Source organism: Urocitellus parryii, unplaced genomic scaffold (genome assembly GCF_045843805.1).
Source record: "Urocitellus parryii isolate mUroPar1 unplaced genomic scaffold, mUroPar1.hap1 Scaffold_83, whole genome shotgun sequence".
Taxonomy (NCBI): Eukaryota; Metazoa; Chordata; class Mammalia; order Rodentia; family Sciuridae; genus Urocitellus; species Urocitellus parryii.
In genome coordinates this window covers 1,294,479-1,310,975 of record NW_027554189.1, presented here as the reverse complement: position 1 = coordinate 1,310,975, position 16,497 = coordinate 1,294,479, and the positions used below count along the sequence as shown (strand labels likewise).

Below are 16,497 nucleotides of genomic sequence, written 5' to 3'. Positions count from 1 at the left end.
TCTCCCTTGGTTCTAGCTTGAATCATTTCTACCTGTTTTAATTTAAAATCGTATTTTAAAATTTTTGTTTCATTATTTCCTACAAATCATCCAAATTCTAAGCAGTCATATGTATTAAGTACTGCTTTCTTCTGGAAAGGGTCACTTGTCTGGAAGTAACTTGTATAGTAGCACTATAATTTGTGTATCTTAATTCTGAATGCTTTATTTACATAGATGAAGGAATCAAAGAAACAGCAGGTCCAAGAGACCATGAAACAAAATATGATTCTTTCTGATGAAGTAACTAAATATAAGGTAAAAATCCCTTCTTTGGGGGGAATTACATTCTAAACTCAAAAGTAAATGTAATGAGTGAGTGATCTTGACACCTTTTTTTTTCCAGGATGAAATGAAGCTTCTTGAAAAAGCTAATGAACTTCTGGATGAGAGAGCTAAAAGTCTTCATGTTATGTTAGAATCTGAGAGAGAACAGAATGCTAAGAATCAGGACTTGGTATGAGTTTTGCTGCTAAGTGTTACTGCAATTTGGCTTTTGAAATATTTTGTAAAATTGGTTAAGTTGAACTTAGTCCAGCTGTTAACTAAAGTAAGATTAGGAGTCAAGGAAGTTGAACACACTTCTGCCCATTTTGTGGAACTTTTAAGTACTGATACAACAAATTATTTTTATGGGCCTAGGAAATATTTTTATTCTCAACCTTGGATAATTTTCATATTGTTTTGCTCTGCCCTTGGAAACATGCAGAACAACTAAAAAACTATTGTCCAGTTGAATAGTATTTGTTTACTTTTTACTTGAAAGTGTAATGAATTAATGAATTTTCTGCACTTAAAAAAATTTTACTTACATATTTCATTTTCAATTTCTATAAGTTTCTGTAATTACATAAAAGTTGCAAAAGATAGTAGAGTGTGTTCTGAAATATCCTACCCCCAAGTAAGCTTGATCACCTAGCTGAGGTAGTATTTATCAGATTTCTCCACTGTAAAAATTCTTTCCAATCCTTGTCATATTGCATTCTTTGGAAGTTACCATGCACAGCCCACAGTTAAAGTATGAAGAGTTACAAGCTCAGGATGCAGCTCATGGTAGAGCACTTGCCTAGCATGCATGAGGCCCAGGATTCAATCCCAGGCATTGCAAACAAAGATTGCAGAGTTATGTCCACTTCCTTAAGGAGCGAGTATCTTTATAATTTTTTTGGAATTCTTCTGTATGTGAGATTAGTCTATTCTTCCTTAAATTTTATCATTTTTTACTTCAGATAAGAAAATTTTAAAAATGATCTTGGGAAATTTTTTTCTCTATCACTCGAAAAAAATTACTAATTTGAACTGGTTTACTTGAAACAGTAATTAATTAGTTAATTTTCTATGCTTTAAAACATTTTATTTACTTATTGCATTATGGTTTTCTATACTTTGTCCTTTTTTTCTGGTTATCTCATAAACAGTAATGTTGTGGATGCCATGAAATATTTATGACTTCATTTTCCCTCATCTCTTTCATTTCTTGATTTTTTGCTTAGTCCAAGCTGGATCCCCTGCATTTACCTGAAATGTAATGGGATGGCTTGACAAATATTTTGTTGTGTTTATCTTTTTTAGTATATATATATGTGTGTGTACACACACACACACACACACACACACACACACACATATGTATCAGTATTTCTACTGAAATCCTAATGCATATTTTGAGTTCTGTTTTTACCTGGAAGATAATGGAAAATAAGAAATCTATAGAGAAGCTTAAAGATGTCATTTCAGTGAATACTTCTGAGCTTTCAGAGGTAAAGCTGCCAACTCTTGCTAACGGATATTAATACTACATCTTAGTTTTGTTGCGAACCAAAAATTTGAGGTGTGCTAAAATGTGCAAAAAATAAGAACTATATGATGTCTGGTTTGGGAAAGTATAACTTTGTTTTTTCTTTGGAACTAATTCACTAACTGTAGTGTTTTGCATTAGCTTCAAATTATCCTCAATGAAACTAAGCTTCGTGAAGAGAAGGTGAAGTTGGAATGCTGTCAGCTTCAGAAAGAAAATACCATGCTTAAGAAGGAGAAAGAGCAGGTAAAGAAAATTTGATGTCATACATAATGTAAACTAGAGAAGTGAATCTTTCTTGGATCTGTTTCTGAGGTAAGGAATATTCATGTAGGACCTTTTCTAGATATGCAAAGTTTAAACAATGCTCCCCAAATTGAGTGCATATATATGTTCTCCATCTGTTTTGGATTTTTGGATTATTGCTTTTCTTATCAAATATCAATCAGTTATTAACTTGCATAGCCTCAAAGAAACTTTTTAAAACAGAAAATTAAGTATTTTATGATCCTGTTTTGAGTAGTTACTGATTCACCGGCCAAGGGAAGATTACATGATAAGGAATCTAAATTTAGGAGACAGTCATATGTGCCCAGCCATTCCTGCTGGAGGTAAATTATTTGAATTGACAGCAATTTTCTGGGGAATGCAATAAAACAGGGTCAACTTCCTGATAGCTCTGATGTTCTTACTGCAGCTGTGAGAGTTGGGGCCACTCTGCCCTCTTCCTTAACCAAGGTCTCAACCCCCTCATTTGAGGCAGGCCACCGAGGAGTATGGCTCTCTATTTCTTTGTCTAAGTCTTGTAGTCCTAATGTATCCAGTGCAGAAACCCCTACCTAACCCATAGGAATTCATGTGTTTTGACTTTTCAGTTGCAGCAGGAAGTCAAAGACTGGAGTACATCACATGCTGAGCTCAGTGAACAAATCAAATCATTTGAGAAGTCCCAGAAAGATTTACAAGTAGCTCTTAGTTACGAAGATAATACTAATAAAGTAAGTTTATACTCCAAATACATGTTTCATCTCATGAATTCTCCTGAAATCTTCTGAATTAAAATCGAAAGTCTTCCAACCTTTTGCTTCTTTTCTAGGCTTTGACTAATTATATCACATTGTTGAATCGGTTACGATGTGAATCTAAATCTGAGGATCAAAATAGAGAAGATGAGTCAGATGAATTAACCAATGGAGAGAGAGCAGGTAAGATCAGTCTCAGGGAGGTTGAATCCTTTTTTGCTTTCCTGTCTTTAATTATACAGATGCCACTTTTCAGCTGGATGAATTTCTTCTTAAGCTTCAGGGTTGTAGACACATATCACTGGATCTATAGATATGTCTGTTGCATTGGCAGAGGTGGGTTGCTGCGGTATAATGTAGCAATAGGCATGTGAAGAACACTGACTTTTTCTATCCCATTGAAAACTAGTAAGTACACTGCAGCTACAATAGTCACATCCTATACCTCTAAGTATTGAACATTGTACAGTAAGAGAAATTTATTTCTTAACTTATGCAGATGATACTTGATTTTGATACTCATCATCTCTATGGCTCTGTGGTTTTAAGGTCCACAGTCAGTCTTAAGAGTCCAGAGGCAGTTGGAACCATAAACTAAGGCTGTGAGAACAGAGGCTAGAGACTATCAGAAAGCTAGAGAGGGAGTGTAACAGTGTTTACTGATGAGGAAAATATTTCCAGATGTTTTCTCCCAAGTTGGATATTGCTTACATAGCAAGTATTTCAAACCACACCTGGTAGTAGATTCAGGGAGAAAATATAGGATTGAATCTTTCTAAATAAGACACTTACTTGCCCAGGTGAAGATAGATCTGAGAGAGAAGAAAAGCTTTTATCTTACAAGAATAGCAGAGATAACATTTTAGTTGTGCAAACTAGAAATTCACCTTTTTTTGGTTTCTAAGACAGACATAGTACTTCTATTTATTTTTATGCTGAAGATCAAACTCAGTGCCTCACACATGCTAGGTGAGCACTCTACCACTGAGCCACAACCCCAACCTGAAATTCACCTCTCTCTCTCTTTTTTTAAATCTAAGCTTGCAATTCTCTTAAAAGTCATTAGTCTAATCAGTTTAATTATTTAATTGATTTTTTTTTCTTCCGGTGTTTGAACACGATCATTCTTTAGTTTGGGGAAGTTAGGAGAATATAGAGTTAAAAGTAAGGAAAGAAAAAGCTAAAGTCTTTTGTTTTTTAGGTGATCGGAACGAGAAGATCAAAGATCAAATTAAGCAGATGATGGATGTCTCTCGGGTATAGTTCTTTGTAAGAGTCCCATAGTGCCTGTGAATTCTTCCTGTGCCTCACTTTTAAGAATACCTCTCTTTTCTGCAATTTTTAGACACAAACTACAATATCAGTAGTTGAAGAGGATCTAAAACTTTCACAACTTGAGCTAAGAGCCTCGAAGTCCACAAAATGTAATCTAGAAGGTGGGTTCTTCTTGAGAAGAAATTGCCATGTTGGAAAGACTTAAAATTTTATTGGAAAGATAAAGCTTCTTGCTTTCATGCTTCTTACTTTTCTTGGCACTACTCCCTCAAACAAGTTCTTAAGTCCTTGTACACATATAGAGATAAGCTGTTTTATCCTTTACAGACCAAATAAAGAAATTAGAAAGTGACTGCAATTCACTACGGTCTTCTAAAGTTGGACTGGAAGAGGAATGCAAAACTCTTAGGCAGAAAGTGGAGATTTTAAATGAACTCTACCAGCAAAATGAGATGGCATTACAAAAGTAAGATTTTCATTGTTTGTTATTGTTATCACTGTGTGAACTAACAGATAATTTTATCTTTTCTTAAGATTATTTACAATTTCTTCTAGTTGTAATAAGTAGAGATTTGTCTTTTTTCCTTTGTGTTTTGTTTCCTATAAGTTGCATTTTTCTTTCCATCATCAGTCTTAAGAGTCCTGAGGTAGTTGGAACCATAAACTAAGGCTGTGAGGACATCGTAATCAATTGTCAAATTCATATGAAGGCAGGAAGTGGTAAACTGGTATTAACAGTCACTGATGTGGAAATACCTCTCAAAGATCTAGACCCTTTCTATGATCCCACTACTTATTTTAATTACCTTTCATTGTGATCAGTTATGTAATTCTAATGTTTTGAACTTGTATCTCTAACTCTGGACCTTTAAAAATACTGAGTGATTTGGAATGACATGTTTTAGTAGAATAAAAACTTCAAAAAGGAATAATATTTACTTATTGATGGTACAAGTTTTGGACTTGAATATCTCAGATCTTCACACTAAAAATTGAACTGTGGCAAGGACCTTAGGAGTTATGATTACAGAAGTACTTGTTTGTAGTATATATTTATATATTAATCTTCTCAGTGTGGAGCTAGTTATTTTTTGAAAGTTTATTTGAAGTTTTTAATCCACAAAAATACTTGAATTCTCTAAAAATAGTTTTTTTTGTGTCAGATTTTATTTATTTGCACCTGATTTTACTCTTCAGCATTTATATATATATATTCTTTTATATAATATATATAATTAATATATAATATATATATATAATATATAATATATATAATATATATTATTTTATATAATATATATATTCTTTTATATAATATATTCTTATTAATTTTCTCTATAGCCGCTTGAGTGGACTTTCTAAAATATAAGTCTGTCCATGTCAATATGTGCCTGTGGTTTATGAAGAATTTGCTTTCTATTTGATGACCTGTTCTTTTTTTTCTTCCTTGTATCTTTTTTTTTTTTTAAAGAGAGAGTGAGAGAGGAGAGAGAGAGAGAGAATTTTTAATATTTATTTTTTAGTTCTCGGCGGACACAACATCTTTGTTGGTATGTGGTGCTGAGGATCGAACCCGGGCCGCACGCATGCCAGGCGAGCGCGCTACCGCTGAGCCACATCTCCAGCCCCCCTTGTATCTTTTTAATAGTTTAAATATTTTTAATTATTTTCCTCATCCCCTGTATAAGCTTGATGTAATCCTAAATTATAATGGAATTATAATTATATAATTATAATTATAATTTTATTCATCTTCTCATAATTTAAAGGCCATGGTATATATTCTGGATTTAATAAAAACCTGACATAGATTAATAGGTTTATTATTTTTTCATGGGCTTTAAGTAGCTCCTGAATCAGATAACTGTTGTGGCATTGTATGTTAGTACTTCATATACTGTGAACTCCACAAAACATTCATTCAATTTATACACATATTTAAAGTTTCTGTTGTTCTGCATTCTACACTGTTGGTTTCTTATTTGAAATTATTTTCATTCTATTTGAACATTGTCCTTTAATGATAGATTTGATTAGTGTATCAAAGTAGTACAAGGATAAATAGAGAATAGTATTTTATCCACTAAATATTGCTACCTTTATAATCTGTATTAGGTTGACATGAACTTCATGATTAGAGTTAAAACCAGTTTCCATTTTTTAAAGGTTCTTTCTTTTGGCTACTGAATTTTGACTGTTACTTAGTTTTAGCAATTTAAAAATATCCAATTAATTACCATCTGTTTTAAATTTTTTCTTTAAGGAATCCATTATCATTGTTGTTTGGTCTTATCCCTCCCCTAGTTCCTGTAGTCATTTCTCTGTTTTTTTAACAGTTGTATTGGGAAGTGCCTAGGTGTAGTTTTCCCCACCCCACCCACTTTTTCTCTTGCAGTTATGTTGCTTGGGACCATTAAACATTTCTTGAATTTTCGAGTCTTTTTCTAAATGTTGATTTTACCTCATTCTCTCTTCTGATTATAATAATGCATATTAGAATTTGATTTCCCATGCCTCCTACATTCTGGATTTACTTCTTCTGGATATTTTCTTCTGACCTATCTTAAAAGTGCTAGGATTTATTTTACTTCCCAAATCTGCTGCTAAAATCATTCATTGAGTTTAGGATTTTAAAAAGTTCAGGGTTTAAAATATTATTTTAGTTGTAGAGGGACATAATATTTTATTTTATTTTTTATAGGATTTTTTAAGAGAGAAAGAGAGAATTTTAATATTTATTTTTTAGTTTTTGGTGGACACAACATCTTTGTTTGTATGTGGTACTGAGGATTGAACCCGGGCTGCACGCATGCCAGGCGAGCGCACTACCGCTTGAGCCACATCCCCAGCCCAACACAATATTTTATTTATTTTATGTGGTGTTGAGGACTGATCCCAGTGCCCCACACATGTGGGGCACGTGCTTCACCACTGAGCCACAACCCCAGTCCTATTTCAGTACTACAGCTCAAACCCAGGACATTGAGCCATGTGCTCTACTATTGAGCTACCTCCCCAGACTCCTTGCTCTTTCTCATAAGGGACTAGTGTCTTACTGCTTTCCAAGCTATCTTTAATCTCATCATTCTGCCTCTGCCTCTTGAGTATCTTCTACTGTAGGTAGGTCACCACACCCAACCTTTTCTTGGTTTTATAGTTTCTAATCCTTTGACAAAATTCATAATCTCTTTTTTTCCTCTTTTGTGGTGGTGGGTTTGAACTCAGAGTCTTGTGCATGCAAGGCAGCACTCTACCAACTAAGCTATATTCCCAGCCCTGAAATTCATAATCTTGACTTTACTTTTTTGACTGTATAAAGCACAGTGATTTTAAAACATGTGCAGATAACCCCATTAGGTGGTTTTCTTTTCTATGGGATTTTTTCTCACAGAATTTTGTCTTATGGAGTGCCTGGTCAGTTTTGATTGGCTAACATTGTTGTGATAATTATAGATGAAATTTGAGGACTAAGATGAAGTTATCTTCTTATAGAAAAGTGTTGAGGTTACTTGAGTAAGATTGTCACTTTAAACTTAGTCAGCAATTAAGATAATTCAAAAATGACTTGTCTTTTCAATGTTTCAGTATTATTCCTTTTGGATTTTTTGCCTGTTCATCACTTAAGTGTGCAGTATTTTCTAATCTAAACTCAAAGGCTAGGGCTTTTATTAAGGGTCCCTTTATTTGTAGCCCCAAACACTTCTTTTTTTCCTCTAAGCCCAAGAATTGGATGAAGGCTTAGTTCAGACTCATTATAATATCTTTGTGTTATCTTCAATATGTGGGTAAACCTAGGAGAAAAGTACCTTAAAGTGCCAACCTTACTTGTAATTCTGAGATTCCTTTTTCTAATGGATCTTGGCCACATCCATATATCTCCACTGCCTTTTTAGCTTGGATCCCTTCAAACACAATTTTATATTCTTATAAAGATATTTTGATTTTTCTTAGTGCTCCTCAGACTAACTCTTTGATAATTGGAAACAAAATTCTCTCTGTCCTTCAAGATTTAGTTTTCTCCATATTCCTTCTTAAGCCAGTGGGGAAAATTATTATATTCCTTTAGGCATCATTTATACCTGAAACAGTGAACTCTTTTATTCTTTAGCATCTTACAAGGTAACTAGTATATTATAGCCACTCATAAAATACTTGCTGAAGAATTAAATGAGAAGCTATATAAGAATATATAATCCCCTTTTTCTATTTGGTATCAATAATCCTTTTTTACTATAGTTCTTCTGATTTATGGAAAATTAAGTTTCAAGTTAATTATCTTTTGAATTGGAACTATGGCTAAAGAGGGTAGTACAAGGATAGCAGAAAATAGTATTTTTTAAATCATTAAATGTGTCTACCTTTGTCTCAGTAGATGAACATCTTGAGTTTCATGATCAGAGTTAAAACTTGTCAGTAGATAATACTCTGATTGTGGGTCAGTTTGGCTTCTTTTTCTGGTTGACAGACATTATCAAAACTCAGATTGGTCTTTTTGCTTAATTACAATTCTTTTGAAATAGATATCTAAAGTGTGAAAAATGTTCTGTGGTAAATTGCATAGCTAAAAGACATATTCTAGAAGATTTTTTCTTTGACTGACTATATCTTTATTATGGTACCAGTCTTGGATTGAGAAGAGTTCCCCCATGACAAAGATATACTTAGTGACCTACCCATGGCAGAAACGAGAAAAGAATTATCCCCTGCTTTATCCTAATATGTTTAATTATGTTAGGTTGATCAGTCCTGATCTTCCACATTGAAGTAAAGTGAGTTTTTATTATCTTACACACAGGAGACTTGCCCTTGGGGCACATATTGTTTTCACATTTATTTTATTTACTGGTAAGTAGAGAATTAAGAGGAGAAGTTAGAAAATGTAAGTGATTTGCCAGAGTTTGATTTACGAAATTGCAGGTTTGAATTTCTATTTTATGTGCCTAAGCATTTTATAGAATTGTGGGAAGTGATATTCACAAAGAGAAACTTTGGATTTGATAACTGGCTTTATTTTAGGAAACTAAGCCAAGAAGAATATGAGAGACTAGAAAAAGAACAGCGGCTGTCAGATGCAGATGAAAAGGTGGTTTCCTCTGTACAGGAAGTTAAAAATTACAAGTGAGTTCAGTTTCTAAAGGAGGGTGTCAATGTCTAATGAACTAGTGTTAGCTTTCTTTTTAATCTTTTTTTACATTATGTAGATAGAAGAAAATAGCATGTAAGTATAAATAACGAGAGGATATGAATAAATTCAATTCACACAGGAGAAAAAATAAATTTCAACTTAACAAATGAAAAATGTTAACAAAAATTTACTTATACCTAATGGGCAAGACCATAGGGAACTTGGTCAATGCAACAAGTTCTGGGGGATTTGTATGTTGTTGTAATTCTTTAAGAAATCAGTTTGCTGTGTGATTTATCAAGACCCACAAAAATGTGGCATTTGCTAGACCTTGGAAATCTTCTATGGATATAATTTGAAAAAAAGAAAAAAAGTTTTAAGGAGGAAGATATTTCTAGCAGAATTACTTGAGAACACACTGATGAACAGTTAAGGAAATTATAATTTATCATTCAGAATCTCTAGCAATTAAATGATAAAGAAGTTATTAGTATTAGGTTTTTATTTATTTATTTATTTATTTATTTATTTATTTATTTTTGGTGCTTTACTACTAAGCTACATCCTTAGACATTTTTTTTTACTTTGAGACAGGGTCTCAGTTGCATAGGTTCCAACTTAATTGCTGAGACTGACCTCGAACTTATGATCCTCCTGCCTCAGCTTCCCAATCATTGGGATTACTGGCATGTGGCATTGCACCTGGCCTGTAGTATTAGTTTTGATCACACTGGATTCATATAACTATAGAAATGTTTTTCTTATGTATGATAAAGTCTTTAAAAGTATAGTTGATGGAATAAAGGGAAAATGGTCAGAATGTTTCAAATGTTATTCAATTGTTGTAATTCTTAGGCGGAGAATTGAAGAGATGGAAGAAGAATTACAGAAAACGGAGCGCTCATTTAAACACCAGGTAGTAATTAATACTGTCCTGTAGTTGCAGAATTCTTTGATATCTAATACAGACAATTATAGGCTATTATAATGAGTCCCTAAAAACATATTTTTTAATGTGTTGTCTTTTTCAGATTGCTATGCATGAGAAGAAAGCTCATGATAATTGGGTAAGATTTTTTCCCCCTTTTCTTTATTTTGTGCATAGCCTACCGCAACTGAATTTGAATATTTTCTCTTTAAAAGCTCAAAGCTCGTTCTGCAGAAAGAGCTGTAGCTGAAGAGAAAAGGGAAGCTGCTAATTTGAGACAGAAGTATGTGATTTTGATATCTTACTATATGTTTTATAGTGTTTTAAGGTTATGCTAGACATTATCTATGAAGGAATAGATTGCTGTTTCATAATTCAGCCCATTCTTTCTCAATATTCAAGACTATTGGAAATGACCCAAAAGATGGCAGTGCGGCAAGATGAACCCGTGATTGTAAAACCTATGCCGGGAAGACCAAATTTACAAAATCCTCCTCGGAGAGGTAGGGGGTACTTTGTAAAAGGAGCTATTTTATTTCTTGGTGCAGAATGTATGTAAATTACTTTTTACTTCTGTGTGCAATGGTTATGAAATAATCTGAATGATTTGCTAAAGCGGGAGGCGAGGGTTGGTGTCAGTGAGAAAGCTGCCTTAAAGTAGTAACATGGCATTGTTGTCGTTAGGTCCACTGAGCCATAATGGCTCTTTTGGTCCATCCCCTGTGAGTGGTGGAGAATGTTCCCCTCCACTGACAGCAGAGCCAGCTGAGAGACCTCCTTCTGCTACTCTTAATCAAAAAGCTATGCCTAGAAACGGATTTGGTGAGCATTCACATGTTGCTTTATAGTAAACTACTTCAAGGTTTTGGGGTTTTTTTCCCTTTTGAATATTCTAATGAAAACATAGAATTTGGGCCTGTACAATATATAGAAGATAATTTCTTACTTTATCTTAGTGAATGTTTTCTGTAAAATCTGTTCTAGAAAACATTTTTTTTTTTTCCTGGAGGTCCCTGTATTGTTTTTTTCTTTTAAATTTTACACTGTGAAGTGTAAACCTTTATCTTTAAATTAAATCTCTATGGTGTTCCTTTCCCAAATATTATAAAAGTAGCCTTAAACTTTATGTAGCATACATATTTCCAACATGAAATACTGAGTCTTATTTCCAATTCTAAATAGGACTGTAGTCTTGGTAAGATTGGAAGTCAGGTTATACAGACTAAAGAAAAGCCAGCCTACACATACTTCATGTCTATAGCTTAAAGTTTAGGACCAGTACTTATTAATCTGCTGTTCTATCAACCCAAGGCAGTTCTTTATTTTACTTAAGTCTCTTCATAAATTGTGATTTACATATTGGGCAACCCATTTTTTAAAAAAAATATATTTTTAATTGTAGATGGACATGATATCTTTATTTTTTAAATGTGTGCTGAGAATCAAACCCAGTGCCTCACACATGCTAGGCAAACACTCTACAACTGAGCTATGACCCCAACCCCTGGGCAACCCATTTTTCATGTTGCTTTCTAGTTATTGTTGAATCCTGACCTGTCCACCAGTGATTTATTTCTTCTGAAAAATACATACAAGGGCTCTGGTCTTTCTTTCCCAAGGGTCAATGGATGGACCTTTACCTCGTACTGGTCTTCTGAGGCATCTGGGAAACCCGTTGCCTCTGGTAAAGGGACCAAGTAACTTCAAAGAATCTGTAATTGTGGATGGATGATTTTTATTCTTTTCATGTTAGGATTAAGTCTGAATCCATTCTTTGATCTCTAACAGACCCAGGATGTGGTCCAGCTCACATGAACAGCAGCTCCAGAAGTTCTTCTCCAGCTAAGGTGACGAATGAGGGCGAGGTAAGTTCTGTAGTTACTGTGAATCATGTGGTCATGCAGGAACATGTAGCTTTCCTACAGTACTTGCTCTTTGCTTTATCCTTCTTTGTGTTCTATTTGTACTATCCCATTTGTTTCTTAAAAAGCAAACTGTTCCCCAAGAACCTGAGACCCCCTCAGTCTCCACAATTACTTCTTTGACTGAGCATCCAGTAGGAGTAAGTACTTAGAGGTTGAGACCTGAATTGGGTTTTATTCTGTGCATTTCTGGGAAGGATATTCAGAGCATGACACTGATCTTGTTTGCTTTAAACTGCATGCAATATTGAGCTTACTTTTCTCATTAACTTGGGAATGTTGCTTAAGTGTGTACAACTATAATGAACTATAGAATGTGAAAAGTTATCACTCTAACTTTATATGGTATTTTGTGTTGAATGTTCTAAGGCAAAGTAAATTCATTATAAATTACATAATTCATCATTTTTATTTTTGTTTGGAAGAATGTTATTTAAGAATTCCTTCATTTGTGCAAACCCTATTTTGAGTGATTTGAAATAGATTGGTATCAGATTTTCTGAAAGTGAAATACTGTTTCAGTGAAACAATGATCATCTGAAATGACCTCTTGAGCCAGTCCCAAGAAATGGTCTCATTTGTTCACATAAGTGTATTCTCTTGTAACTGTGTTGCTATTATATCCGGTAGGTCTTCTGCAGCTCTATAATAAAATAAATTTTTAATTGTTTAGTTTCAAACCCACTACTCATAGGAAATGATAAATCAATATCTCAAATGGTGTACAGTAAAGGAAAGTAAATATTAAAGCCTTGTCTTCCTAATTTGTGTATATAGCACTGTGATGGAAAATACTTCTCAAGTTACAGTGTATATATATATTCCAGGAATATACATCTCTAGAGAAATCTAAGGGCACCTTAGATAAGACCCCAAATCCCTTTGTAGTAGAAGATTTAAAAGAGAGAAAAGACCCATTGTTAGAGAGGAGTAGAGGTGGGAAAAGCATGGCTTGGAGGAAAACCTGGGATTGAGTTCCTTTAATATGCAGTGTGGCCTTCAACAAATTATGATATTCCATTTGCTTTTGTTCCCTCTTATTTAAAATAAGACAGTCTACTTAAAGATCTCAGAGGTTGAATAATATATGAAAGACTTACTGAAGATACTCTGAATAGTAGCTATTATTACATGGGTAGAGAATGGATTTTTCATTTTATTCTGTTCATTCTTAATATGGAAGTAATGAGCTATTGTGATGAAAGGGAAGTGATGGGGAGGGGGGGACTCCCTTTGAAATAGATTGTAGTGAATACAGCATGACATACTGGTCAGAAATCACCTCTGTTAATAACCTCTGCCAGTCCTCTTGCCTTTCCCTTTCCTGTGCAGATATAATCAGTAACAAACTGCTCCCTCTTGTGGCATCCTTCCAACTTCTGTAAGCTGTCGGTGGGAATACACAGGAGGGGTGGGTAGTTTTGTTGCACTGATGGTGTTCTCTGGACAGGTGCCTGTTTTGGGTTTTAGCTTTTATCGGTGTTGGTACTTTGTCTTAATACATAGGAATTTTAAAACTTTTAACTGCTTTCAAATCTTAAATTGCAGGTTCATATGGCTATGAAAGGGCCCCCTCCTTTCTCAGGGGTACCCTTCATGGGACCCCCGATGGGACGGCCTCCACCACCTCCCATTTGGTATGGACCGCCACGTCAGCTTGGTGGGCCTTTTGGGCCTCGGCCAATTCCTCCACCGTTTGGTATGATGATCTGAACAGTAGTGATTGACTTATAAATCACATTCATCTTTCATTTCTATTGCTTGCTAAAACAGTTGGTTGCTATCTCAGGTCTTAACAATGAAAGGATAAAGCTGAGTACATTTTAACTTTTCCTCCAGTTTTCTGGGACATATGGGACACTACATAATCTTATACTGAGATAGGCAATAGCTATCTCTCATAGACAAGGATAAGGGGCTATATACAGAAAAGCCAGAAATATTACTTCTGCAGATGTTTGTTGAAAATCTGTTGATATGCACTGCAATAGATGGAAAGGTGGATGAGACACATGCCATAACTTAAAATTTTGTCACAGATATGAAAATCCTATAACATAAAGTTTGTAATCACCCATAATGGAAGCATAAGCAGTAGGTTATAGAATATAGAAAAGTCAAACCCTCCTTACCTTGAGAAAAGTCAGAGGGAAGTGTTAAAGAGGAGGATTTAACAGTGACCTAATAAATATTGCTGATTTAATTAGGTGGCTTTGGAAGGCCTTTTTCAGGAGGGCATGCACCTTGATTCTGATGGCATGTGTAAAGTCCATGCTGAAATACTTCATGAATTTTTAATGGATACAGTAATTATAGTGGAATTTCCTTTTATCAATATTTCTTTGATGTAGTGAAGTTCTTATTTCATGATCTATCATCTTGTCATGGTAATATAGTACTTCCAAATATAAATGGAGCTCTTGTGAGATAGAAATAATTCTGCAATTATGTAGTAGGGAAAGAAAAAAGACAAGCCTGGAGCTAGGTAGAGCCATGTTTAAATCCTTAATATGTTGCTTCATGGCTGGTTGGTCAAAGGCTATAACTAAACTTGTTCCATCTCAGTTTGCCTCATCTGGCAAGTCAGGATGTTCACCAGTTGATGTTCTAGGCTTGGGAGAAATTAAAGACTATATTAACATACTTGAAATCACCCTAGTTCAGAAATTTCTGGGTATTTACATAACTTCCTTTTTATTTTCCAGGTCCTGGTATGCGTCCACCAATAGGCTTCAGAGAATATGCACCAGGTGTTTCACCTGGAAAATGGGATTTGCCTTTTGACCCTCGTGATTTTTTTCCAGGACCCGCACCAGCACCATTTAGACCTTTAGGCTCATTTGGCCCAAGAGAGTACTTCATTCCTGGTGCCCCATTACCACCTCCAACTCATGGTCCCCAAGACTATGGGCCACCACCTGCTGCAAAAGACTTAATGCCTTCAGGCTTTAAAGATGAACCTCCATATACACCTAATTCTCAGATTAGTGAGGGCTGTTCACAGGCCTTAAAACAGGGCCCATAAAGTTAACCTCTGACACTTAGTCAGAAAATGGACTATAAACTATTCATCAAGTTAAAGGATTATTGGCTTCAAAATATAAAAGTTTATTTTAAATGGTTTATGTTTTTAGAATGAAGCTGCCTTGGTGCAGTATACATTTTGAGCCAAAATATTTTCCCCCTAAATATCCCCCACTTAAGCTAGAGTATCCTTCCAATTTTAAAATGTGCAATAAGGAATACATTTGTTTTAGTTAATGTAGCATATACAATTGCTAAATGATTTAGAATGTCATAATTATGGACATTTCCTGTGGAAATGCTTTAAGAACATGTATTTCCATTATCCTATTTTTAGTGTATTCCAGTTGATAACAGAGAAATGGTGTTTTATAAGCTTGATTTTTTTTCTCTTTCAATATCTGGTCGCAGAGACTGTTACGCTAAAAATGTTTACTCAAAGATCATAAACTTCATTTTCCTTCTTGCTGAAGTTCTTTGTTGTAATAGTTCATAAAAAATGTTTATTAATATTTCCCAAGTGTCTGTTGATTCATTGGATCGTCATGAGACTTTGTGCCATTGGGGAAGCATGTCAACTCACTCTCAGAATCCACCCCTAGGCCTCAGAAGCAGCAGGGTCAGGCCTGCTTGGGGTTCTCCACTCAGCCCAGCTTTCCAAGACCCCTGTGTCCCTGCCTGCTGGAGCTTGGGGACCAGTGGCTAGGGCCTGTGGGCTGCCCACTGCTGCCCTGCAGCTTGGGAAGTGGTAGCACGCCTCTGCTCTCCTGCTGCCTCCTGCCACAGTCTAGAGAGCTCTCTGAGCCATCCTTACACCTGGGAGCCACTGCCCATCTTGGGGGGAGACTGACCCCATGCAAGATGTAAATAGCAACATTCTCAAATACCTGGGGAGGGCCGAGGGGCCTGGCGGGAGGGGCTGCAGGGTAAGGCCAGGAAGGGACACTGCTGTGAGGCAGGTGCAGGGAAGGGAGAGAGGAGGAAGGGTGCAGGGGGACTGGGTAGGGCAGAACTGGTAGGGCCAACACCTGGAGGGCCAGAGCCTGTGTCCCCACTCCCAGCTGAGGGGCAGAGGGTGCTGGGCTTGGGGCGAGGAGGGACCACCACGAACCCAGCTTAGGTGTATTCTGAGGGCGAGGTCGGCACGGAAGCTGCCTGACACAGCCAATGCCCGGGGAATTGGGGGAGGTGAAGACAGGCGCTGACTTCTCTCCCAATCACCAGGCCTGATGGGAGCAAGGCTGCCTTTTGCTGGGTGAGTACTGAGGGGGACCCTGCCTGGGGCTGGGGGCTTCCTGGGATCCTCTGGCCCTCTGTGGAGCCAACTCCCAAGTTCAATGCCTGCCTGCCCAGATGGGTGTTTT

General features: G+C 35.8%; 1 pseudogene; it reads left to right on the top strand.

The window, feature by feature from the left end:
• The window catches only part of LOC144252997 (transport and Golgi organization protein 1 homolog), a 31,608-nt pseudogene extending 15,578 nt beyond the window's left edge, over positions 1-16,030 (top strand).
• The last annotated feature ends 467 nt before the right edge of the window (positions 16,031-16,497 follow it).